At 45.1% G+C, this 25,466-nt stretch overlaps 1 pseudogene; it reads right to left on the reverse strand.

Annotated features, from left to right (window-relative positions):
- Positions 1–10,383: 10,383 nt before the first annotated feature.
- LOC132213697 (protein FAM204A-like) lies at positions 10,384–20,866 on the reverse strand (annotated as a pseudogene).
- Between the last annotated feature and the right edge of the window lie 4,600 nt (positions 20,867–25,466).

Consider the following 25,466-nt stretch of genomic DNA (forward strand, 5'->3'; position numbering starts at 1 on the left):
CCTCAGGTCCCCTGTCAAGCCCCCCCCGCCCCCCGGGTGCGGGGCATGGCCTGGTGCTGGAGTGGGGGCGCAGTCTCAGGTCCTCTGCACCCGCCCAGCACCATGCAGCCTCAGGTCCCTGCTGATTGCTCATTAAGGCTCATTACGGGAACTGGGCCTCTGCTGTGGGTGCAGCCATCTTGTGTTACGGAAACCACGCCTCCACTGTGGGCACCATCATCTTTGTGACAGTGGTGATGGTCAATTTGCATATTCACTCATTATTAGATAGGAGGATTCCTAAATTGAGCAGCATCCCATCTAGCAAGTACAAAGCTCCAGAGGACTACAGAAAGGGAAAGGTTTTTAACAGCGAGGGAATGGAGAAAAGGATGTCATAAATGAAAAAGGATTATTCATCTTCTTTGGGGGACAATCGGTCTATTAGGAGGATCACGTCATTCTACTGACCAGACAATTTCAGACTGCTTTGTTAAGATTACATTCCTGGGGAAGGCTGAAATTGCAATTAGGTTAAGTAGTAAGCCTTGGTTTGCTAACGTGGAGCTTAACACAAGTGATTGCATTTTGTGCCTATTGTTTCTTTTTTTTTAATCCTTGCCTGAGGAAATTTTTTCCATTGATTTTTTTAAATTTTAATGTATTTAATTTATTTTTTTAATATACTTTTATTGATTTCAGAGAGGAAAGGAGGGTGGGAGAGAGAGATAGAAACATCAATGATGAGAGAGAATCATGGATTGGCTGCCTCCTGCACATCCCTTACTGGGGTTCGAGCCTGCAAGCCAGGCATGTGCCCTTGACTAGAATCGAACCTGGGACCCTTCAGTCCATAGGCCAACACTCTATTCCAGTGGTTCTCAACCTGTGGGTCGTGACCCCTTTGGCGGTCAAACGACCCTTTCACAGGAGTCACCTAAGACCATCCTGCATATCAGATATTTACATTACAATTCATAACAGTAGCAACATTACAGTTATGAAGTAGCAACGAAAATAATTTTATGGTTGGGTCACAACATGAGGAACTGTATTTAAAGGGCCAGAAGGTTGAGAACCACAGAGTCTATCCACTGAGACAAACCAGCTAGGGCTATTATTATTTTAAATCCTCACCCGAGGATATTTTTCCATTGATTTTTAGAGAAAGGGAAAGACAGAGAAATATCAATGTGAGAGAAACACATCGATTGGTTGCCTCCTGAATGAGCCCCGACCAGAGCGGGGAGGAGCCTGCAACCGAGGTACGTGCCCTTGACCAGAATGGAACCCAGGACCCTTTCGCCTGCAGGCTGATGCGCTATCTACTGAGCCAATGGAGCCCTAGCTGGAATCATTATTTCTTGAACTGCATTTCCTGGTCCATCACCATGATGGAAGCCAGGGGCTGGTCTTCCTTTAGCTCCATTGATTTCTTTAGAGAGAGTGGAGGGGAGGGAAAAAGGGAAGAGAGACAGAGAAATATGCATGTGAGACTCTCACATGTGCTCCAACTAGACCAGGATTGAGCCTGCAACCAAGGTACCTACGTGCCCTTGATTGGGAATCAAACCCGTGACCTTCTGGTCCTTGACTCCCTAACCACTGTGCAACTGTCCAGGGTTGTTGTTTCTTTTTAACCATATAGATATAAATAGCCTCAGGTCAGCTAACGTCAAAATTTGCTACCAAATAGCCCTGGCCGGTTTGGCTCAGTGGATATAGCGTCGGCCTGTGGACTGAAGGGTCCTGGGTTCGATTCCAGTCAAGGGCACATGCCCAGGTTGTGGGCTCGGTCCCCAGTGGTTCTCTCTCATCATTGATGTTTCTGCCTCTCTCCCTTCCTCTCTGAAATCAATAAAAATATTTTTTAAAAAAAATTCTTACAGGTTTGGACGTTTCTTATGTTGCCTCCCACAAGTTTTATTAAAGAGTTAGACAAGTAAGAAGTTATATATCTTAGAATCATCTGATAATGCAGAAAATAAAATGGAATAAACATTGCTAAGAGAGCCACTTAAAGGCCCTGGCCAATGTGGCTCAGTTGGTTGGAGCTTCCTCCTATACTCGCGGATTCAATTCAGTCAGGGCACATACCAGTACTCAGGTTGCAGGTCCTGGATGGGGCACGTGCTGGAGGCAACCAATCGATGTGTCTCTCTCACATAGATGTTTCTCTCTCCTTCCCTTCCACTCTCGCTAATAATAGAAAATAAAATCAATTTTTTAAAAATCTTTAAGAGAGTCACTTAAAATAGGAGGCTATTAGGGGCCTATGCACACCTTGAGCCTCAGTTCTCAGAGCCACGATTAAGTTGCCAAACTCGGCTCCATAAACATCCTGGAGCCATAAACATCTGGCACAACAACTGTTCCTGGACATATGTGGACTTAACTTTCTTTCTTGTAGTTGCAGCCCTCCTCTATTTGCATATTAGAACTAACCAATCTCTGCAATCCTTCATTTATGTGGAAGAATTACATTTTGTGGTTTTTGGCTTCATAAACCCTACCTTTCTTTGTCCTCTCCAGAATGCAGTTTAGGTTGCCCAAATACTAATAAATGCCAATCTTTTTGCTCAAATAAATGCCTTTTGTTCTTTATTATAGCCTGAACCTCTTCTTTGATAAGGCATCAAACACACAATCCCTTAATAGGCAAGATCACCCAGCCAACTCCAGAGGTATATACTGTGTATAGATATAAGCAGCACCCAAATAAAAATGAACAGAACAAGATACGTATTCAGAGCCTGCCACAGCAAGAAAGTCCGCTACTATCACTTGCATTTGGCAGACTCGAAGGCAGGCAGAGGAGCAGGAAAGCTTCATAGTGAACACAGAGAAGGCTTCAGGTGCGCCCTAATTGGAGGCAGTTGGCATGGCTGCTGGTGGGCCAACTGAAAGGGGAGCATGCTCTGTGATTGGTTTGGGGAGCATATTTCGCTTTCTCTGATTGGTCCTGAGTTTGAAGTGGGAACAAAATATAAAGAAGCTGACCAGTCATTGACGAGTCATTCTTGGACTGGTTGCAGCAGAGGTGGTTTGGCTTCAGTCTGCAGCAGCTAGCTCAGGAACTCAGCCATGTCTGTAGCAACCAGTCTAGGGAGCCAAACAACAACCCCTGTAGCAATGCCTTTGAGTCACTGCCAAACACAAATGATGGTGCTGACGCCCTTGCTGTAGCATGCTTTGAAGAAACAGCCTTTGCTTGTTCCCTGGGTGGTCTTAACTATTTCCACATGTCCCTGTGAAGAGCCTCCCAGGGAGAGAAAACAACTCCTAAGTGAAGAGTAAACATCCTGAGTTTGGGAACTGCAAGAAGGCCCAAACAGCTGAGAGACAATGAGCTGGGGGAGCAGCAGGACATGAATTGAGGGAAGAAAGTCAAGGGCAGCTCATCCAAGTCCTTATGGGACTTTTCGCTTTGACTCTGAGTAAACTGGGGAGCAGTTGCAAGTTTTGAACAGATGTGTGACCTAATTGACGCAGACTGCTGTGTTGAGAATAGACTGTAGTATAATAAACAGTAACCTAATTCAGATGTATTGTTCTCTACACAAAAAAGAGTGTGGAAATAGGGAGAATGTGGTCTCCATAAAGTCTGGGGGGAAAGGAGCCAGAAGAGCAGGAGTTAGCAGTATTTATATCCAAAAGTCTGGACACACTTACTCTGGGGTGACTCGTGAGTTGGGAGGGTGAAACATCTCTTCAGTGTGTGATCTGCACCTGTGCTCCCCACGCTCAAGTGACACTTCTTTCAACTGAGTTCTTAGTTGTGCCAGTCACTGATGTGGGCACAGGGGAGACAGCCATGAACCAGACAGATACACCCAGAGAAGATGGAGACTGCTGAGAAACAAGCAGTTACAGCATGGCAGTCCCAGCGAACTCATAGATTATGTTAGATTACTTTGATTTAGGACAGTACCATGGTTCCCAAACTGAGCACCAAGGCACCCCAGTGAACAAGAGTAAATTCACAGGGACACCTTCGAGTATAGCATATTTAAATTTCAAGGAAAACTCGTTGATATTTGTGGGGCACTGCAGAAAACTACTAACTTCATGTAGTTGACAATTTCAATATTAAATCATGTTACATTGCTTTTGATGACATTGTTGGGAAGGAAAAAAACATGTCTTCTACCCTCTTAGATTCAGTTTGGGGAATCTGCAAATTAAACTGACAAAAGACAGATTAACAAAAGAAAAAGTTTATTTTTGAATGTAACACCAATACATGCAGGAGTGCTCAGTAATGAGTAATTCGAAGGGGTGGTTAGAATTTGGGGCTTACTAATCTCCAAAACTTATAGGGAACTCATACAACTTAAGGAAGATAAACAATCCAATCAAAAAATGGGCAAAGGACCTAAATAGACACTTTTCAAAAGAGGACATTCAGAAAGCCAAGAGACATGAAAACTTGCTCAAAGTCACTAATCATCCAAGAGATGCAAATCAAAACAACAATGAGGTACCATCTCACACCTGTCAGACTGGCTAGCATCAGCAAATCCACAAACGACAAGTGCTGGAGAGGATGTGGAGAAAAAGGAACACTCCTGCACTGCTGGTGGGAATGCAGACTGGTGCAGCCACTATGGAAGACAGTATGGAGTTTCCTCAAAAAAACTAAAAATGGAACTCCCATTTGACCCTGTGATCTCACTTCTAGGACTATATCCCAAGAAACCAGAAACACCAATCAGAAAGGATATATGCACCCATATGTTCATAGCAGCACAGTTCACCATAGCTAAGATCTGGAAACAGCCTAAGTGCCCACCAGTAGATGAATGGATTAGAAAACTGTGGTACATCTACACGATGGAATACTATGCTGCTGTAAAAAGAAGGAACTCTTACCATTTGCAACGTCATGGATGGAACTGGAGAGCATTATGCTAAGTGAAATAAGCCAGTCAATGAAGAGAAAACACCACATGATCTCACTCACTCATGGATAATAAAGACCATTATAAACTTATGAACAAAAATAGATACAGAGGCAGAGCTGCCTCGAACAGACTGTCAAACTACAGCGGGAAGGCCGGGGAGGGTTGAGGGGCGGGAGGGGGGCTGGTAAGAGATCAACGAAGGACTTGTATGCATGCATATAAGCATAACCAATGGACATAAGACACTGGGGGGTAGGGGAAGCCGGGGGATTGTTAAGGGCGGGGGAAAAAAGGAGACATATGTAATACTCTTTGTAATACTTTAAGCAATAAAACAATTTAAAATAAAAAGAATTTGGGGCTTATATCTCTAGGTTAGTACAGGAAGGAGAGTGGGAAGAAAAGGCTTCTGTAGGAAAGACAAATATAAGGTGTCCCAAAAAATGTATACATACACTTTGAATAGTTATAAAGGTAGTGTTTATTAAAATACATTTCATTTTCAAAATTGAGCTATTAACTGTTAAAGAGTATATATATTGCCCTAGCCAGTTTGGCTCAGTGGATAGAGCATCGGCCTGCGGACTGAAGGGTCCTAAGTTTGATTCAGGCCAAGGGCACATGCCTGGATTGTGGGCTCGATCCCCAGTAGGGGGCATGCAGGAGGCAGCTGATCATTGATGTTTCTATCTCTCTATCCTTCTCCCTTCCTCTCTGAAATCAATAAAAATATTTTTCTTACACCTGTCAGACTGGCTATCATCAACAAATCAACAAATGACATCAACCAAAGGACTTGTATGCATGCATATAAGCATAACCAATGGACAGAAGACACTGGGGGATAGGGGAGGCTAGGGGACTGTCTAGGGCGGGGGGGGGGGAGAAAATGCACACATATGTAATACCCTTTGTATTACTTTAAGCAATAAAAAAAAAAAAGAATGGGGAAAAAATATTTTTCTTTTAAAAAAGTATATACATTTTGGGGGGTGGGACACCCTGTAGATTTCGTTTTTTAAAAAAAATGTTGTTGTTCTTTAGAGAGAGAGGAAGTGAGAGGGAAAGAAAGAGAAACATCGATGAGAGAGAAACATCATCGATTATCTGCCTCCTGCACTCCTCTCCACTGGGGATCAAGCTGGAAACCTGGGCATGTACCTTGACTGGGAACTGAACCAGTGACTTCTTGGTTCATGGACCAATGCTCAATCTCTGAGTCACACCGGCTGTGCCCTGTAGGTTTCTTTAGGAAAAATAAATGGGTTTTAAGGAGAACAAACTGGCGACAAAAAAGTTTGTGATAATTGTTTATGCAGGTATGAGTGGTCTTTCTGTCTTCTTTGTGGCCATGAAACTCCTCTGGGATTTGTGGTTCTCATTTCTCAGAAGTTGCTGCTTTTACTCAGATAAAGGAAGTTCTGTTGAATCTCAAATGTCTTCAGTTTAAAATAATCTTTATACAAATCTAGAGTTCTGAGTGGGTCCCCTTAACATGATATCTTTGTGAAGCTGAGCTTTTGGTGCTTCTGTGATAAAAAGCTAGTTTCAGAGAGAAGGTAGAGGTGCGGGGAGCGAGGAATGATTAACCTGGGGAATTTATATGCATATATGCATAGCCCACAGACACAGACAATAGGGTGGGCACAGCCAGGGAGGGGTGGGTACAGGGTGAAGGGGGTCAACGGGATAAAAACAAAAAAGTAAGGTGACATCTGTAATACTTTCAACAATAAAGATAATTTTTTTAAAGCAAGTACCATGAGAAAAATGAATGTGGGATGAGGGTGTGGTATCCAAATCTCATTCCAAAGTTTGAGAAGTTGTGCAGTGCCCAACCAGCTCACTCATCCCATTACTGTTATGGACACCGGGAAAGGAGATACCTACCAAGAAGGGCTCCTGGTGGTTAACTGGGCTCAAATTTAGAAAGAGCCTCGCAATCATTTCCAACCAGGAGCCTCTCACCCAATCCACACTTTAGAGAGAAGCCTGCATTGAACTGCCTTCCTGCACTGTGTTCCTGCCATCTCAGCCAGCCCTTCTAAAGGAGTTCCTGGAATTGTATTTAAACCAGTAGGACCGAGACTTTCCCCATCCAGTCAGAGTTGTGCAGCTATATTTCCCCCCCCCCCCCCTTCTCCCCCCATCAGCATCTTCACCAACCAATCAGGACTGCTTCATTCTGCCAGTCAGGACAGTGCTGTTTGGACTCATCACACTTCAAGGATTAGGAGCTTCTGTCTATTTAAACCAGCTGCCCCCTGGCTCTGGGAGCACACACGGAAGAAAGACGTCTTTCTTCCTCTGGAGCTGAAAGGACGAAGAAGCCTCACTGGACCAGAGTGGAGAGGCGCAGACCAATGTGGAACAGAGCAGATCAGGGTAGGGCCACCTTGCCCAGGGGCAACCTCACAGCAGTGCTGTTCCACAGCCATGAAGCCTCATAACTGAGCTGTAACACTAATGAGCTGTTCCATAGCTATGCTATATCACAACTGAGCTGTTGACACTTAAGTTTTCTTCTTTGCTGCATCCCAAATTGGGGATTCCTGCTGAGGCTGAATTGGAATCGATGACCATTGGTTGACACTATGTATGGGTAACTTAAGAATGAAATAAAAATATTTTTTCTTTTAATTTATATGTATTTTTTTTTCAAACAGCTACTAAATTATTATAAGTGCTTATTAAATTATATGAACTTAACACTTAATGAATGAAACTATTAAGTACTTCTTGTGGCCTGGGCGTTTAGTGAGGAAAGTACTGAGATATTAAGAGCGCCAGAGGTTGAGGTTTAGGAGCTTCTGGCCTAGTGGTTAAGAGCTCTATACGCAAATTCTGTCCTCAAGCTCTATATCCAAACTTCATGTGTTCCAGTCCCAGCTGAGCTGCCTACTAGCTGCATGACTGATGGGCAAGTTTCCTAACCTCTCCCTAGCCTCAGTTTCTTCACCTAGGTGTGATGAGGGTTGAGTGAAATGGCATTGTTAAAGCCCTCAGCCCAATGCCTGCCCCACCATGAACACCAGATAAAGGGGAGAGAGTTCTATAAAGAAAACTGCGGGTTTCCAAAAGAATGCAGTGTGTTCTGCATTCCTTCTCCACCTGTCCAACGAACAGGCTGACCTAACAACCTTTTTCCTTGGGCCTTGGGAGATAAAGTCAAATCTGGAAACAGGTACTGTGCGAGGGTCCTGTCCTAGCCCAGTCAGCCCTTAGTCACAGGCAGAAGCCTGCCGGGAGCCGGTCCATCCTTGCTGTTTCAAGGGACCTGGCATATATGGCATACGGTTCTTAATATGTTTGCTCACCTTCTTGGCGCTGTGTTTTAACCAAAGTCACCTCTCCGAGAAAGGTTGAATCCCCAGGTAGGGATTTTCCCCTGAAGTTAGGGAGGGAATAAAACCCCTCAACTAAGTGCCAGGCGGGTAATTAATCCCTTTAACTACGAACAATCATGCTTAAACTACATAATCTTTTCTCCCTGGAATGGAGATAAGAAACGCCCTAACCTTTGTAATAGAGATTGATAGGATTGAATCAACTGGTATAAATACAGTTGTAACAAGACAGAAACACGCAGAACTTAGAACAGAATCAAGAAGACAGAACCTACACGGAGCCTAGAGACAGAAGAACTTCGCTGGAGAGAGCATGCCGGAGGATCCTGGAGAGGGACTGGCCTCGGAGCCTAGAGACAGAGCCTAGCGGGAGAACATGGCAAGGGATCCTGGACTGAACCTGACTACAGAGATTGGCAGGAGAACCTGACTGGAACCTGGACACTGAACCTGACTGGAGAGCCTGGACAGAACCTGGCTGGAGAACCTAGCGAGGGAACATGGCTACAGAACCTCGCTGGAAATCCGAAGCAGAACCTCTCTGGAGATCCGGGCTAGAGATCCTGGCAAGGCTGCTGATCAACTGAACACTGTCTCCGTGTCATTCCTTCTTCGCCGACTCCGTCCACACCTTTGGGGACCCCTGGACCTGCTGGGGTTGGACCCCGGCAGAAGCCTACAGTCTGACAAAGGCAGGCAGGTTGTTTTGGTCAGTTGCAAAGGACACTCTATAGCACAGTGAGGAGCCCTGGGGCATCTGGCCAAACTGAAGGGAAACAAAAGAAAAAGTTGTGTGCTTTGGGACAGGGTGGAGTAGGCTCAAAGCAAAGCTGTGTGTAGTCAAATCTAGATTGCGAAGTGGATCTGAGGTCCCATTTCCTTAGCAACTACAATGTTACGATAGATGTGGAAGGGAGGGTCCAAAAATCCCTTATCTAACGTTGTCTACCTGGGTTGTAATTTGAAGCTGCTTCTCTGTGTCAAAGTGAATTAGGGGCTCCAGGCAAGGTTGGGATGTTTCACTAATACAGCTCCAAACAGCGAAGTTTCTGTTCTGTCTGTGATTTTAGAGAGCAAGATTTCTCAGTGAGTAAAGAAAGCAATAGGTGGTGAAAACACAAGACAATAATACAGACCATGTATTATAGAATTGTACGCTTGAAACATATAATCTATTAACCAGTGTCACCCCAATAAATTCAATTAAAATTTTAAAAGAAAGAAAGAAGCAGTTCTCATGACACTTTGCAGCTGCAGCTTGTCCTTGGGAGAAAATGGTGTTTCCTGTTTTACACTGTAGCTGGCCTTATATTTGTTATCCCAGCCCAATGAATCGCAGGGCATATTTTTAACTTCTCATTTCTTGTTAATTTTCATTCTCTCAGTCCCAAGAAAGAAGGAGGGGAGGAACTGTGTGGCAGCCAGGTAGGAGGAGATGTCAACTGCAGCCCGCCTTTCCAGCAGCAAGGAGGCCGATAGCAAAGGGGCCTGTGTACCCCCCAGTGCCCACGGTGTGGTGGGTGCTCTGAGTGACCAGCTGGGGATGGGTGCTGGGGTCCAACCCCAGCAGGTCCAGGGGTTCCCCAAAGGTGTGGACGGAGTCGGTGAAGAAGGAATGACACAGCGACAGCGTTCAGTTGATCAGCAGCCTAGCCAGGATCTCTAGCCAAGTTCTGGTCTGGAGCTCCAGCCAAGTTCTGGTCAGGTTCTCTTGCCAATTTCTGTAGTCAGGTTCAGTCCAGGATCTTTTGCCATGTTCTCTCCAGCGAAGTTCTTCTGTCTCTAGGTTCTGTGTCCTGTTGTCTTGTTACATCTGTATTTATACCAGTTGATTCCAATCCTATCAATCTCTATTCCAAAGGTTAGGGCGTTTCTTATCTCCATTCCAGGGAGTAAAGATTATGTAGCTTAAGCATGATTGTTCATAGTTAAAGTGATTAATTACCCACCTGGCACTTAGTTAAGGGGTTTTATTCCCTCCCTAACTTCAGGGGAAAATCCCTACCTGGGGAAACAACCTTTCTCAGAGAGGTGACCTTGGTTAAAACACATAGTGCCAAGAAGGTGAGCAAACATATTAAGAACAGTATGCCATATATGCCAGGTCCCTTGAAACAGCAAGGATGGACCGGCTCCCGGCAGATGGGCAGGGCCTAGATCACCTGGAGAGAGGAAAGACAGGCCAGAGGGCTTTCACAGCCTGGAGGCACTCCCCTTCCCTACCCCCCACCTTCTTCTCTGGCTTCTGGCTAGCTTTCCTGGGAACTTCCATATTACCTCAGACCACAGTGAACACCTGTATTGGGAGAACTAGCACCAGCCAGTCTCTGGCTCTCAGAGAAATCCTGGGTGGAGTTGCCAGGTGCTTTTCTAATGACTAGAGTGGCACTTTGACATTGAATATGGTCTCAGCCTCTGATCTCCAAGGTCTGGCCACAGTCTCCCTTCCCAGCTCACTGCATCCCTGCCCGTTGTCTTCACTGTTCTGGGATAATCCCCACCTTGAAGCCATACAGACCTGGTTTCAATCCTGCTGACCTCACCGACTGATTCTGGCAACCTGGATCAATTGCTTGCACTTGTGCCTTGGTTGCCAAATCTGATAAATGGGACTCAACTAATATCTACCTTACAGGGTTGTTAACAGAGTGAAATGCTCGGCCTCTCTGGCTCCATCTTATTCAAGACTTCTTTGTTCCCAGGGCCTTCATAATAGCACTTTCCTTTTTTTTTTTTTAATTCTCATCCAAGGATATTTTTTTCCATTGATTTCTAGAGAGAGTGAACCTGGGACTGGGAGCTCACCTGGAAATTAGGCCCATCCTCTCCAACTGGGAGCTGCCCATTATCATGGAAAGATTAACAACCTTGTTGTAGAAACCAGAGCCAGCAGCCTTTTGAAGACCCCCAGTGCCGGGGTCCAACCCCAGCGGGTCCAGGGGTCCCCAAAGGCGTGGACGGAGTTGGCGAAGAAGGAAGGACACGGAGACAGGGTTCAGTTGATCAGCAGCCTAGCCAGGATCTCCAGCCAAGTTCTGGTCTCGATCTCCAGAGAGGTTCTGCTCAGGTTCTCCAGTCAGGTTCAGTCACCAGGTTCTAGTCAGGCTCTCCTGCCAATCTCCGCAGTCAGGTTCAGTCCAGGATGCCCTGCCATGCTCTCTCGCCGGGCTCCGCCTCCAGGCTCCGAGGCCAGTCCCTGTCCAGGATCCTCCGGCATGCTCTCGCCAGCGAAGTTCTTCTGTCCCTAGAGAACGTTCTGTGTAGGTTCTGTGCCTAGGCTCTGTCTCTCTTGGTCCTGTCTTCCAAGCCCTGTGTTCTAAGTTCTGTGTCTGAAGTTCTGTCTCTCTGTCTGGTTACATCTGTATTTATACCAGTTGATTCAATCCTATCAATCTCTATTACAAAGGTTAGGGCGTTTCTTATCTCCATTCCAGGGAGTAAAGATTATGTAGCTTAAGCATGATTGTTTGTAGTGATTAACTACCCGCCTGGCACTTAGTTAAGGAGTTTCATCCCCTCCCTGACTTCAGGGAAAAATTCCTACCTGGGGAAACAACCTTTCTCAGAGAGGTGACCTTGGTTAAAACACATAGTGCCAAGAAGGTGAGCAAACATATTAAGAACACTATTCCATATATGCCAGGCCCTTGAAACAGCAAGGATGGACCGGCTCCCGGCACCCCAGCCTTTGCATACCTGCAGGCCTTTGCAAATCCCCATATCTGTAAACTGTCCATCTGGCATACCCTTCTGGCTCCTTCCCCATGTAATCTTTGTCCTTCTACGCAATATAAGCAGCTGGCTTAAGGTGTGGTGCAGAGCAGACTTTTGTGGCTGACCTGCTGCTCTCCTGTACTGCCAGCAGTATTGGAATAAACACTCATACATGATTCAACCCTGTCTCTGCTTAATTGGCTCAAGTAGTGACAGCAGTAAGGACCCATTGATTGCCCAGTTACACTAGCAGAAAGGCTGAGACCTAACTGGCATCAGAAGGTAGAGTAGGGGGAACAGGATATTTATATCTCTTGTAAGGGTCAGTCAGAGTAACCGGTCAGACCAGGTGCAGGTGGGGGACAGGGGTAGAAGGTCCACTGGAAACTGGGTGAGGTGGTTTACTGGAAGCCGAAGGCAGTAAATCATGAGACCTATAATGAGAATAACAGGACAGTCGCTGGGAGGGGTGAGAGCCCCAAGCAGAGCATAATGGAGCACAAGAAAGTGCCTAAAGGGAAGTATGTGCCCTGGATGGGGAATCACACACTCTAACCACTTAGCAAAACTGCCCAGGGCACAATAGCTCCTTCTTTAGAGGTGCTAATCTTTAAAGCTTCAGGCTTGGGGGTGTGTGTGTGTGTGTGTGTGTGTGTGTGTGTGTGTGTGTGTTTCAGGTTTGGGTTTTTATAAAAACAGCCTTTCCCATTTTCCTTCCCCTTGATATAAAAGAATCCTAAACTCCATACTTTTAAAAGATGGACTTGAGGATCAAGGCTCCTATCTTCTCTGTTGGTGCCTTCTTGATAACAAACATTCCCTTACTCCAAACTCTGACATTTTGAGTTTTGGCCTTTTGAAGTGTGGGGCGCATGGACTTTGAACTGGCAACAGGACTATTGGGAGGACAGAATGAGATGAAGTATAGATGGCTACCAAGCATAAACTGTGTGCCCGTAAGTGTAAATCCCTTCCCTCCTGGTGCTGTTTCTGCCCCTGCAATGCTCTTGCCCACTTCCCTTCACCAATCCAAATCCAAAAAGCCTCAGAGCTCAATGGAAGTTCCTGCCCAGCCCAGCCCCTCCTCTGAACACACCCCCTCTCCCATCAGGAGAGTTTCAGTTTCAAAGAACAGCCTCTTCAGGTCCCAGCCTCCCAGCTGTGGCCCCAGCATTTGGTCCTGCAACATATCTCAGGTTGTCATTTGCCATTTCATGGTGAACCAAAGAAAGATGGAACTGGATAAGCCCTATGGGGACCCACTTGGAACCCCAGACTTGATATAAAGATTATTTTAAGCTGAAGACATTTGAGAGTCAACAGAAGCAGATAGAAGCCTTCTCAAAACATCTCTTATCTAACTAAAAGCAAAAACTTCTGAGAAGTGAGGACTGCCATAAATTCCTTCCTTCGGGTGAGTCTGCTCCCAGGAGAAAGAACAAGAGCAAATGTACCATAAATCCCCTCTCCAGGGATATTTTATGGCTCTGAAGACAGAGAGAACACATGCACCTACAGAAGCTAACATTCTTATCTCCCTTTGTTCTCCCCAAAACCCACTTGTCTTTCCTAAAGAAACCTATTTGTTCTTCCCATAGGAGCCTTTTCTCCCCATCACTTTTCCCAGCTAAGTTAGATGAGCCCCAAGTTCTAACCCAGTGGTTCTCAACCTTCCTAATGCCGCGACCCTTTAATACAGTTCCTCATGTTGTGGTGACCCCCCAACCATAAAATTATTTTCCTTGCTACTTCATAACTGTAATTTTGCTACTGTTATGAATCGTAATGTAAATATCTGATATGCAGGATGTATTTTCATTGTTACAAATTGAACATAATTAAAGCATAGTGATTAATCACAAAAACAATATATAATTATATATGTGTTTTCCGATGGTCTTAGACGACCCCTGTGAAAGGGTCGCTCAACCCCCAAAGGGGTTGTGACCCACAGATTGAGAACCTCTGTTCTAACCACTCCTTTGAGTCATTCACAGAGCATGCCCATGGGAATGTGATCCAGCCGTAAATAAACTGCCCCACTCTCTCTCTCTCTCTTTCTCTCTCTCTCTTCTCTGTGATATTTTCTCTGAAGGTACACAAAAATAAATCAATTGCTTTTATTATGTGACTGTGAAGTATCGACTCTACTGCATCCAATAAAGAACCAAAGATTACTTTTGTAACATTAAAATAGTCACTTGTAAAGATAGTATCAATTGAGACCTTCTTGCACTGTGATTAATCCATTATAAACAAATGCCAATCTTAAAAACACAATTCCAAAAAAAAGTGCAGTTACACTGAGTATAGATAAGAAAGTACATGAACGCCCTAGCTGGTTTGGCTCAGTGGATAGAGCGTCAGCCTGCGGACTGAGGGGTCCCAGATTCGATTCCAGCCGAGGGCACATGCCTAGGTTGCGGCTCGATCCCCAGTGGGGGTTGTGCAGGAGGCAGCTGATCAATGATTCTCTCTCATCATTGATGTTTCTATCTCTCGCTCCTCTCTTCCTCTCTGAAATCAATAAAGAAACATATTTTAAAAAAAGAAAGTACATGAACTCATTGGCTGTGCTATACCAAATGGATGGAAAGTAAAATTGATTTTATACTGTAGGTCAGTACACAAAACAGTTTATTCTTATAGTATTTATTATTGTGTTATTGTATTATTTGCCATATGAGCAACTGTAAACCTACTTTTGCCCCACACTGTATAAATAAATAACTAAATAAAATCCTATTTCTTCCCTGTATATGTACTTAGATGCCTTGTACAAATAACAGCACACTCCATTCCATTCACTTCAAAAGAATGAACTCTTTAGAAAAAGATTGAAAAGATTTGATAATTAACTCTCAAATTTTATGCTTAATTTTTCCACTTCTATCAATTTCCTGACATCCTATATAATAAAAGAGGAACGTGTAAATTGACCGTCCCTCTGCAATGCTCACCAGCCAATCAGGAGTGCGTATGCAAATTAACCTGACAAAGATGGTAGGCTGATTTGGATACACAGGCACCAGGTGGAGAGCAGAATGGGAGAGCCAGTGGCTTGGGGGACGTGGCTCCTTGGTCGCTCCCCCAAGGTGCCAGGCAGAGACCAGAGCGGGATAGCCAGCGGAGAGTGGAGTGGCTTGGGGAACTTGGCTCCCCAAGCCACCAGACGGAGAGCAGAGAGGGAGAGCTGGTGGCTTGGAGGACTTGGCAGAGTGGGAGGTCGTGGGACGGAGACAGAGCAGGAAAGGAAAACCAAGAGTGCGGGGAGCACCAAGAATTCTGGGAATAGTAGTTCTAGTGGCAGCCCCAGGACTAGAAGCAGAAGCCCAGAGTGCGGGGAACATCAGGAATGCTGGGAATCAGTTCTGGTGGCAGACGGATTTCCTAGACACTAGAGCAAAGTGAGCCTGGAGCAAGTTACTGTTGTGGTGGGGGATGGAGAGAAAGCAAAGGTGAGAGACATAAGTTAAATCAGAGTGTCTAGGAAAAATAAAGGGAAGATATCCTAAAACTTCCAGGAAATCATCACCAATGAAGCAAAGAAAAAATAAAGCCTCTATTATGCTGTGAGCAACAAACCAAACTGGGTTGGGGGTTTCAGACAATTCGCTCATATGATTGCAAAGACAGACAGAAACTCCTGGATTGGAGAGGGATCCCCTGAGGGCTCCCAGATTGAAGAGGGTACAGGTCAGGCTGAGGGATCCCCCCCTCCCCCGGTGCACGAATCTTCGTGCACTGGGCCCCTAGTATGTAACATAAGCAGTAAAATCTTTTCAGTAAATTGAGCAATTGAAGACTCAAGTAAAAACTCAGATAAATGTCTTTAAGAACTCTGGCAAGTGACATATATCCCATGTTGCTTTTGGTTTCTCATCTCTTCTTTGCTTCAAATTCCCCATGCAAGTTTCTTCTCCACGGCCCCCCCCCCCCCCGCCTCCCCCCAGCAACCTGTGAGTTTTCAACTTCCCTTTGGACTTTTACAAATTTGTGGCAGGCAATCACTTTGGCAATTTTTACATCAAGCTATTGGGTAAATAGTTGGTGGCTCAGTTCCTCAGCCTTCTCTATATTTTACTCATCCATAGCCTGGTTTATGCTCTTTTCAAGGCCCAACTTCTCAATAGTTTTTTTTAAATACATTTGTGTGGTTTTTAAAATATATATATATTTTTATTGATTTCATAGAGGAAGGAAGAGGGAGAGAGACATAGAAACATCCATGATGAGAGAGAACCATGGATTGGCTGCCTCCTGAAAGTTCCCAACTGGGGATCGAGCCCACAACCTGGGCATGTGCCCTTGACCGGAATCAAACCTAGGACCTTTCAGTTCACAGGCCAACACTCTATCCACTGAGCCAAACCAGCTAGGGCTCAATATTTTCCTTTTTAACAGTAAGTTCAAACCTGCCATTGACTCTAAAATTCTTAGTTCCTTTCACTGGGTTTCACTTGAGGACTGTCCACTATGAGATTCTTCAATTTACCTTTTCTAGAGCATTTTCTTTTTTTTCCTTCTGAATCTTGAAGTTCACAATGTTTTTATGAATTCTTGAAATTTATTCCACATAAGAAAGGGAATTCCAGAAGAACACTCTGTATAGGCATTTACATTTGCTTCTGCTTTAGTTTTTAGTCCATCTGTAGGGAAATCTGAGATCTCTGCTTTTGAAATGGTGCCATCTTCCTTATCTTCCTGTAAGTGAAGTCCAGAGTCTAATGTGTCTTCATCTTCAGAATTCAACTCAACATCACTTTCGTTTAAGCCAGGAGGTAGCGCCCACTCCATATCTTCTCTTCAGTCAGGAGCTGCTGCCCAGGAGCTGCAGGCCCTGATCTCTTAACATCAGATGGTAGAGGAAGTTTTTCCTCCTAACAAAGATTCTTTCCTTGACCAAACTCTAGTCAGACTCCTCTGAACTCTCTTCTCAACTAGGCCCTGACTTTTGGGTTTGCAGTTCATCTTTGTATTGCCACTTTTATCAAGAATCCTGCTGAGTCGGTTTAGTGAAACCTCCCACTGTTGTCTGACCACCTTGATACCTTTTCACTGTGGCCTGCCTTCAATAAGGCAGGAAGGTACGGTCAATTACCCTGTTTTGCCTGTCATTTAAGCAAAGTATGACCCTGCCTCTTAGTAATTTTCAACCCACTGATCCCACCCACCCACCCACACCTGGGTGATAAATCTCTACTTTTCCTTATCGTGTTCACGGTTGAGCAGGATCTTTCCCCTACTACCAAACACCATTATAATAGCCCATCTTGACTAAAGTCTGCCTTACCAACTTTCACAAGTGTCATGAGTGATTCTTTCTTTATACCTCCCCTTCCCCCCAATTCCCAGCCAGTATCATCTGGGCCAACCCCCTCATTGTATATGAGGAAAAACAGAAGTGAAGCAGCTAAACAAGAGAAAGATTAAGAGTTTGGACTCTGGGGCCCAGATTCATTGCCATTTACCAATTGTGTGACCTCAAACAGGCTACTTAATTTGTGTTTGAAAGGGTAACATCTACAACATGGGGCAAATAACAGTGGCCATTTCACTGAGTTGTTGTAAAAATTAAATGAGTTAATATCCATAAAGTACTGAGAACTGCCCAGCAGAATAAACACAATATAATAGTTTCGTTTTTTTTAAAAAAGCTCTTGCCTGAGGATACTCCATTACTTAATGAGAACTGAATGAACACACTTTCCTGTCCCTGTGTTAAATAATACTAGGACCAAGCAAAAATAATTCAGCTGCTTGCTCCAGGAAATATCAGCTCCTAAAAAAGATAAGGCTCTAAAGTTGAGCGGTTCTCAACCTGTGGGTCATGAACAATGAAAATACATCCTGCATATCAGATATTTACATTACGATTCATAACAGTAGCAAAATTACAGTTATGAAGTAGCAAGGAGAATAATTTTATGGTTGGGGGTCACCACAACATGAGGAACTGTATTAAAGGGTCATGGCATTAGGAAGGTTGAGAACCACTGGTTCAGGTCAACCAAAAAAATTTGAAGACCAACAATTACAAGCATTATTGGATGAAAATGCATGTCAAACTCAAACACAACTTGCAGAAAGATTAAACATTGCTCAGCAAACTATTTCTGATCCTTTACAAGCAATGGGAAAGATTTTAAAGAAAGGAAAATGGGTGCCACATCAACTGAATGAAAGACAAATGGAAAACCAAAAAGTCATCAGTAAAATGTTGCTTCAACGGCACGAAAGAAAGTCTTTTTTTGCATCGAATTGCAACTGGTGATGAAAAGTGGACTTATTTTGAGAATCCCAAACGCACGAAGTCATGGGTTGATCCAGGTCACCCATCAACACCGACTGCAGGGCCAAATTGCTTTGGAAAGAAGACAATGCTCTGTGTTTGGTGCCTGATTTAATCTTGTGTTGTTTTATAGGTATGCTGTATGGGCTTGTAGCCTAGCAGCAAGAGGCTATATCATATAGCCTACACATGTAGCAAGCTATACCATCTAGGTTTGTGTAAGTGTACTCTGTGATGTCCGCACAATGATGAAATTACCAAGTGATGCATTTCTTAGAACATATCCCAGTCGCTAAGCAACATGTGACTGTACTAAGTAGGAGATGCTTGTGAGACAATCTGGCCATTGGACATATGGGTCTAGAACAGTGATGGCGAACCTTTTGAGCTCGGCATGTCAGCATTTTGAAAAACCCTAACTTAACTCTGGTGCTGTGTCACATATAGAAATTTTTTGATATTTGCAACCATAGTAAAACAAAGATTTATATATATATATATATATTTTTTTTTAAATATATTTTATTTATTTTTTACAGAGAGGAAGGGAGAGAGATAGAGAGTTAGAAACATCGATGAGAGAGAAACATCTATCAGCCGCCTCCTGCACACCTCTTACTGGGGATGTGCCCGCAACCCTGGTACATGCCCTTGACCAGAATCGAACCCGGGACCTTTCAGTCCGCAGGCCGACTCTCTATCCACTGAGCCAAACCGGTTTCGGCAAGATTTATATTTTTGATATTTATTTTATACAAGAGGCCTGCTGCATGAAGAGATTCATGCAATAAGCCTTCCCTTCTCCTGGCTGCCGGCATCGGTTTTCCTCTGGCACTGGGACCCAGGCCTTCGCTCTGGCTGGAGCCGCCTTCCATCCTCTGTCTTCGCAGACCTGGCCGGAGCCACCTTCTGTCTTCCATCTTCACGGCTCCGGCTCACCTTCAGTCTTCGCTCTGCCACTTGGAGCCTACGTATGCAAATTAACCACCATCTTTGTTGGCAGTTAATTTGCATATTGTGCTGATTAGCCAATGGGAGGCGTAGCGAAGGTATGGTCAATTACCCTGTTTGTCTATTATTAGATAGGATATTTAAATGCTATTTAACAAGAAAAATCAACCAAAAAAATGAGTTCGTGTGTCACCTCTGACACGTGTGTCATAGGTTTGCCATCACTGGTCTAGAACTTCAGAAAGAAGACTTGCCCAGAGGTTGGGTCTTGCAAGGCAGAAAACTAGTTGGGTGGGGCAGAATTTTTGACTTAATAGATTGGTGGGTCCTGGAGGCAAGGGTATTGAAAGTCTTGATGAGCAAGCTGTAATATATATATATCTCATTTCTTTTAGAGGGGGGGACAGAGAGAGAGAGAGAGAGAGAGAGAGAGAGAAACATTGATGTGAGAGAGATTTATTGATTGATTGCCTTCCTCAAAGGCCCCTTCAGATTACATTCCGATCAATGGCACATGCGCTTTCTGAGCAGCACTTCAAAACATACGAGGATGTGGAAAATTGGGTCTCTGAATGGTCTGCCTCAAAACAAGAAAAATTCTATTGGGACAATATCCACAAATTACCTGAAAGATGAGGGAAATGTGTAGCTAGCGATGGACATTACTTTAAATAAAGCACTTTTTGATGTTTCTCTTGAAATTACCATGTTTTCTTTGATTATAAAATTCGAACTTTTAACCGGTAAAGGGTCAATCCACATTATTAACCGGTATCTGCATCGTTAACCAGTACACCCAGTACATTCAAAGCTGAACTCTTGATCCCTCCTCCCAACCTGTTCTGTGCTTCTACTCGGTCTTTATAAGTGGCACCTCCCTGGTCACCCAGTTGCTCAAGCCAGGAACTTTGATTCTTTCTCCTCCCTTAATCTCCACAGCCAAAGCCTCAGTAATTTCTACCAGCTCCGCCTCCAAACACAGTGCAAAACACTCCCCTCCCTCCTCCACTAACTTACCTCCTTGCCTTTGCTCTTGTCTCCCTAACATTTATCCACTCTCAATGTAACAGCCAAAGGGAAAAGCACAATCAGATCACATGGTCACCCCACCCCCATGACAACTTTCTAGTGGATTCCCATCACACTTGGAAAACAATCCAACTTTCCGGTCACTGGTCCTGCTGCTTCTCCAATCTTATTTCAGGCCCTCACTGTCCTTGTTCACTGCACAACGCCTTGCCAGCTACACTCAGAGTCTTTGCCTTTCAGAGCCCAGAACAATGCCTGTGTATATTTGGCCTTTGTGGCATGTTGATTGCTTCAATGGCCTCCTTTCTTCCTGTAATTGTATAGGCCCCTGGCACTTTGTGCCTGAGGTCAACGTGTGCCCGCTTGGGCCAATAGGATGTTAGCAAACATGACTGCAAGCAGAGGTTTGGAAAGCACATATGCACTCCCACTTGTCCTCCTGAACAACTGGGCTTATTTTTCTTGGGTTCTGCCATTGTCATGACAATATACCCTGCTGGTCTGCTGAGGGGATGTGAGAGGAATGTAGAGCAGAGCTGAGTCAGCCCAGCTGAGGCCATCCATGGCCAGCTGACTCCCAGATGTGCCAGTCAAGAGGAGCAGAACCACTTACCTGACCCACAGCGGACTTCAGACTCATAATGAGCCATCTGAGACCACAAAAACCAAAAAGCCAACCTACAGACTCACCGATAATAAGAACTAGTTATGACTTTAGCTCACTATGTTTTTGTGTAATTTATTATACTGCATGACTGTGAAAATAGATAACTGCTAAAGCACTCAATGAATAATTGTTGGCCACGAGAGTACTGGTGAGTTTTAGACACTAGAGCCAGGCAGGAGATAAGGCAGATTCCTTTGGGCTGAGGGGACCTTTCAGCAGATCCCATGTCGGGGTTCTGGTGGGGGGGGGGGGAGGAAGGGCAGCTCTCTGTGGGTTTTTAGCTCTCCTGCTCTTTCTGGCTAAGAAGAAAGCCAGGAGTTAGTGGGAATGTTCTAAAATGGAGGCACCCAGGATGATAGTAAGGCCCATGGACACTGCCTGTATTAATTTCCTGTTGCTGCCTAACAAATTCCACACACTTAGCAGCTTAAAACAACACAAACTTACTATCTCACAGTTTCTGTGAGGTGCCCGTGCCCTCTGGCAGTCTCACCCCTTTGAAATCAAGGCCTCTTGTCAGCCAGGGCTGTGATCTCACCCGTTTCAGGATTCTCTTCCAAACTTGAATTATGGGCGGAATTCAGTTGCCCACAGTTGTAGGACTAAAGTCCCTGCTTTTCCCTTGGCTGTTGGCAATGAGGGTCACTCTTAGCTCCCAGAGGCTGCCCCAGGTCCTTGCCACATGCCCCCTCCAGAGACCCCCTCCCAACACAGTAGCTTGCTTCCTTCCTGAGGCAGCGAGAGAGGCTCTCTCTGACTGTCGCCTTCTTTAAAGGGCTCACCTGAGCAGGGCATGCCCATGATGGATGGTCTTCCTTCCGCTTAATTCAAGGTCAGTGGAGTAGCGACCTCATCACAGGAGTGATATTCCCTCACAGTCACAGGTTCTGCTCACACTCATGGGGGAAATAACATGGGGTGTGAGACGCTCCCCTGAGTCAGTCTGGGGTCCTGCCTCCAGCAAGAAGGAAAAAAGGAGGAGCAGATGTCTCGCTGCCCTCCTCCCACTCCCTCCCCGTCTCCGTTTCCCTTTCTAAGCTGCTCTCCGTGAGCCTCTGACAGGATTTGACCATGTTGGGAGGAGAAGAGGACAGAAGGCAGCAGTGGGATTTGCAGAGCTGTGGGTGGGCCTGAGCAAGCCCCTGGCTCCCACTTCCTCCGCGTTCTCCGGAAGCCATTCTTTCCTGCAGGCAGCCAGCTGGCCCAGTCTAAACCAGCCACAGCCTCACGAGGGCAGCCTCTTAGGTCTGCTCAGATCCTAAGACCTTAGAAGGGACACCTTTTGCTGGTCCCCAGAGAACAAAGGTGGGAGAAGAAACTCACCTCTACAGCACTGGAAGGTGGGAGAATGGGCATGGCTGAACCCCGCCCCCAACACACACACATTACACATCTTCCTCCACAGGCCCGCATCTCCGAACCTCTAAGGGACCCCAGGAGACTTGCAACCAGGGGAGCAATGGGCAGTGGAAGCTTGTCCTGGGCTAACCCCCTGAACCTGTCCCCAAGGCCCCCTTTTTCTGTGACTCTCCCGTGGCTCACTTCTTTCCCAGGACATTTCTAGGGAGCCAAAGCAGGCCCCCCCCCCCCCTCCAGTTGCTTCTTCTCTCCTAGGCCCTTCCTTGTCTCACTGTCCCAGCTTTAATAAACGTACTCTCAAAATAAAAAAAGAAGGGAAAAGAAGTGAAGGGCATCACTTCTATCCCCAAACACTCCACTTTAGCAGACGCATGTTTTTGAGGTGAAGGCGATTGAGAATCAACAGGCGCAGGAAGTTCTCTGCCCTCTTTTCTGCCTAAAAGGCCATACATTTCCCTCGTGAAGGTATCCTTCTCCCAGGAAAAGAGTGACTCATCACCAGAGACAGAATCAGCACTAAGATGAATCTGCACAAACAAAACTTACTAAAATACCCCTTATCATCCACTGGTTTTCCTCATATATTTCCTCGTCCCTTCCCCACAATTTTTCATCCCATCAAGCCCAAACCCTCTTCTTTCCGTTGTTAAAATGGTATATAAACCCCCCCCCCCCCACACACACACAGCTAACCACTTCTTTGAGTTTCACTTGTGGGGGAGAAACAAATGTTCCTCTACCCTCCAGATTCTTTTGGCTGGTCTAATAATCACACAGACACCAGACAGATTAGCAAGAGAAAGAACCAAATTTAATACATATACATGGAAATCCCACATACACGAGAGGTTCAGAGACAGAGAGAGAACATTGTCTGTAAGACACCCTGAGCTAGGGAAGAGGGAAGGTGCCTTGGGGCCTGCAAAGAGTCATTGCAGGATAAGAAGAGCAGATATTTAGTAAATAAATGTTCTCCCTGTCATATAAGGTGTGTCAAAAAGGTTATCTCTGATCATCCCTTATTATGGACAAGGACCATCATTCAAGTCTTCTAGGTAATTAAAGGGAGGGGCAGAAGTTTCTCTTCAGCCTGAAACTAAAATTGCTCTTACCTCAAAACAATCCACATACCACTGTGGACAGAAAGGGGCCACATGCTAACCTGACTAGCTCGAGAGGCCTGCGTGAGGGTCTTGCAAACTCAGAGACCTAAAGTAACCACAAGGACGGTCTGAAATGGAAACCTTTTCATTAAAAAAGCAGTTTGTAGTGGGTAGTCATGTCCTAGGCCAGTATCTTCCCCCAACAAAAATCAACTTCGATCTTTACAGAGACTATTGTCTTTTTGCATTTAAGATAACATACCTGCCCTAACCGGTTTGGCTCTGTGGATGGAGCATCGACCTGCGGACTCAAGGGTCCCAGGTTCGATTCTGGTCAGGGGCATGTTGCGGGCGCATCCCCAGTGGGGGGCATGCGGGAGGCAGCTGATTGATGTTTCTGACTCTCTGTCCCTCTCCCCTCCTCTCTGTGGAAAATCAATGAAATATATATTTTTTAAAAAAGATAACATACCTGTGGAATGTCAGGGTAACTTGTAACTTCCCTTTTTCTGGACCCCTCAGGGCACAACAAATGGCACCAGGGCTAAAGACCACAAATTCCCTCATTGTTACTGTTATCATGTTAATTGTTGACTGTTAACTATACTATGCCCACCTATATAAAAGAAGCATTTATCTATCATTTTACTTTTTATCCAATCCCAGAGGTACCCTCCACCTCCCCCCATGCCCCCCCCCCACCTCCGTAATCTAACACTAATGGATTTCTTGTAACCCACTTACATCTCCTCCTTTGATTGCAAGTTTAAAAAAATGTATGTATATATATATATATATATATATATATATATATATATATATATATATATATATTATTGACTTCAAAGAGGACGGGAAGGGAGAGAGAGACAAAAACATCAGTTGATGAGAGAGAATCATTGATTGGCTGCCTCCTGCACTGGGGGTCAAGCCCACAACCTGGTCATGTGCTCTTGACTGGAATTGAACCTGGGACCCTTCAGTCCTCAGGCCAAACTCTATCTACTGAGCCAAACCGACTAGAGCTGAATATTTCTTATGTTAGAACTGCAGAAGCACAGCTTTGGGTGGCTTGTTCTGAAGCTCCCCTCCCTCCATGTTTCTTTTCTGTGAACTCCTGTGCATATAAATATTAATAAAACTTGTGTGACTGTTTCCCTACCTTTAAAAAATTTAATTGGCAAGCCTTCAGGAACTTAACCTGAGAGAGTATTTGTTTCTTCTCAAGCCACTACCCCTATTAAGAAAAAGAAACGTGAATCTCTGAAAAGATTAGAACGTTTTTATTTGGGCCAACTGAGAACTATAGCCCAAGAGCAGAGTTTCAAGAAACCTTGAAACTTTGGAAATGTTGGGGTGCTTACATAGGCAGAGGAGTAAGCCAAAAGTACATCTGGTGTGAACCAATTGAGGTACATATGGTTCAAAGATGAACAGTTGTACATCAAGTGCAAGGAATGTACGGGGAAGATAAGGTTGGGCCGTTGGGCCCCCTGGCATCAGGGAGTCTGGGGACAGGGTTTAGGAATAATTAAATCACTTCAAAACTCTTTGAGGTGATTTTTATCAGGATGTCTTCAGAACAGGCACTGTTTTCTATAGTCATTGATCTTTGGTGTTGAAGCTGTGGAACACAGACCTGACTGCCCCCATGGCTTGTCCTAGTAACGGATTTTAGAAAGGCTCATTGTTCTCTCCTGGTTACTGATTAACTAAGCACCCTCTCCTTTCTTTACCCCTTATCTCTAAAAGGGGTAAGGAAAAGAGTCCTTAGCAGAAATGGGGGAGGCAGGAGAGGTCATCCATAAAGTTGTGGCCTCAGGTAGAGAAACAGCCACTGCCAACCCTCAGACTAGCAGTGAGGAGGTGGGGGCCTACCCTCTTACCCCTCAGGCTGAAGCCAATCTGCAGCCAGAGGAGGAGGGAGGCCTGGGGAGGCGGTCAGCCTCCTGCACAGAGCAGGATGAGAGGGAATGTGAAGGGAAGGAGAAGGAGCAGCATGGGCACTGAGTGTGGGCCCTCCAAAGCCCTGTGGAGCCTGGGCCATACACAGCAGGATGCGTCCTGGCCAAGCTAGCACTGCCCGTGAGGCCTTTGGCCAAATACACAAAGAGTGCAAAA

Source organism: Myotis daubentonii, chromosome 12 (genome assembly GCF_963259705.1).
Source record: "Myotis daubentonii chromosome 12, mMyoDau2.1, whole genome shotgun sequence".
Classification (NCBI taxonomy): Eukaryota; Metazoa; Chordata; class Mammalia; order Chiroptera; family Vespertilionidae; genus Myotis; species Myotis daubentonii.